The sequence below is a fragment of the Amblyomma americanum genome, chromosome 1 (assembly GCF_052857255.1).
Source record: "Amblyomma americanum isolate KBUSLIRL-KWMA chromosome 1, ASM5285725v1, whole genome shotgun sequence".
Classification (NCBI taxonomy): Eukaryota; Metazoa; Arthropoda; class Arachnida; order Ixodida; family Ixodidae; genus Amblyomma; species Amblyomma americanum.
Genome location: NC_135497.1, coordinates 234,027,001 through 234,029,211, shown reverse-complemented (window position 1 = coordinate 234,029,211; position 2,211 = coordinate 234,027,001). Strand labels below are relative to the sequence as shown.

Genomic DNA, 2,211 nt, shown 5'->3' with positions numbered 1-2,211 from the left:
GATATGTACACCAGCACACACCAAACCACCCTGGTGTGCACATCAAAACACACTAACACACTAGGATGTGCACACCAGCACACACCAAACCAGTCTGGTGTGCCCATCAAAACACACTAACACACTAGGATGTGCACACCACCGCACACCAAACCAGTCTGGTGTAAACAGTACAACACACTAAAACTGTCTGGTGTTCACACCAGAAAACACCAGACCACACCACAACATCCTGGTGTATTTTTCAACTGGATGGCCACGGCGTCGCCGCTCAGCGTCTGTATGTCGTCTGCTCACGGCGTACACAGATATGGCGAGTGGATAATCGATGCTGTCTGCGTACCAAAACCGTGTGCACACTTACGTACGCTAAATGCAGCTATTTGCCGGACGTTACGCCATTTGTAACAGTCGAACTTTTTAAACGATAAGTTTAGCCTAGTGTCGCTATCTGGTGGTGAGGAGGGGAACCACTGTTGTCAACAAACCGACGCCCACCTTAAGCCTAAAAGGGGAAAAATCGTCACCCAAAATAAAAAATAAAGCAAATTTATTATATAAATGTTTACTTATAGGTGAGGTGAGACGAAGCGATGGACCGGTGTCCCATTTATGGCCAGTGAACGCACTGAAAAAGGCCGCAACAACGACGAATTGAGTCCGAGGTGAGGCGCCCTGCATCGAAGGGCGCCGCCATGTTTGTCGCAGCCGGAATTCAACTTCGTACTCGCCTTCCGATTGGCTGACGAGATTCGGCGGATTTTTTTCCGGCGGCAGAATTCGGTCCTTGGCCGATCGGGCTTTCCACTGGGTATTCCGGCGGAATCTCTGCCGCGGCAGCGGATTCCGCTCGCTCTTGCCGCCGAATGTCCAAGTGTGAACGCGCCATAAGGCGCCCGGTTGCTGTGCGATGTCAGTGCACGTTAAATATTCTCAGGTGGTCTAAATTTGGAGCCCTTCCATTACGGCACCTCTTCACCTCTTTCTTCCTTTCCTTTTTCACTTTCTCCTTTATCCCTTCCCTTAAGGCGCGGTTTAGGCGTCCGCCAAGATGTGAGACCGATACTCCGCCATTTCCTTTCCCCAAAAAAAGGAGTGTGAATGTCCGGATCCCGTAGAGTATCTGTTGCTGGTTCAATTGGACTTATTTTTGGAAATTTGGCGGAGAGTTTGAAGGATGCTTCACTCCTGCCACCGGTTGGCCCGGTATTGCACTACCTCCGGAATCGGCCTTGTCTTTATCGCGTCTTCACTATCCTGTCTCTCTGTCCCATCTTTCAACTCTCCTATTATCTGCACGTGGTAGCGATTGTGGCTCGGCTTGAGCCAGTGAGCAGGCCTGTGCACTTTCCTTTTCTTTCTTCCTGGCAGCAACAGACAGACCTTTCCCCAAAAATCAATTATATTATTATTATTAGCCCAGGGAGTGCGGCTAGACTTGTTTTCGCACTAAAAAATTGGCTGTGGCTCAGCTCGGCTATTCCAGAATATACGTAGGGAGAGGTACGTTTCCCTGGCTGAGCGTGTTGTGGTCACTATATGTTTAGCAATGAGAGATATTGGGTATACACATCTTTGATTCACTTTGCTCGACAGAGACGAAGACCCCCATGATCTTATAAGTAGCATACAGCGGTCTATTTCTGCTTGACAGATGTTCCCGGTACCACGTAGATTCCTTGTATGATAATGTCGCTTTCCAGAAGCCCAACACAGCAGGTTACGCCATTATTCACCGCGGTCGAAGGGAGATGTCTAGCAGCAGTGATACCTTGTTTCACGTACACAATTTTGTCGATACAGTATTTCGGTTTGGTAGAGACTCTTTAGTATACAAGCTCTATAGAAGTTCCCCGTTGTGTAGTCTGCACGTGAGGGTCTGAAGCTAAATTAAAATCAAACTTTTCTTTCATACACTGACTAGAGAGTCCTGTTTCCTGTAGAAATCACCCAAAGCCACACACAACTGTGAAACCGTGCCATAGGCTGGTGTACACGTTGCAACCACATCAATCGTCTGCTTCACAGATGTTCCCGGTACCACGTAGACTCCTTGTATGATAATGCCGCTTTCCAGAAGCCCAACACAGCAGGCTTCATCATTATTCACCGCTATCGAAGGGAGATGTCTGGCAGCGGTGATACCTTGTTTCACGTATACACTGACTCCAGTGCTCTTATTTGGTTCAAGCCAACTGCGAGGCGAATACA

At 48.3% G+C, this 2,211-nt stretch overlaps 1 pseudogene; it reads left to right on the top strand.

Annotated features, from left to right (window-relative positions):
* The first annotated feature begins 1,074 nt into the window (after positions 1–1,074).
* On the top strand, positions 1,075–1,240 carry LOC144116747 (U2 spliceosomal RNA; annotated as a pseudogene).
* The last annotated feature ends 971 nt before the right edge of the window (positions 1,241–2,211 follow it).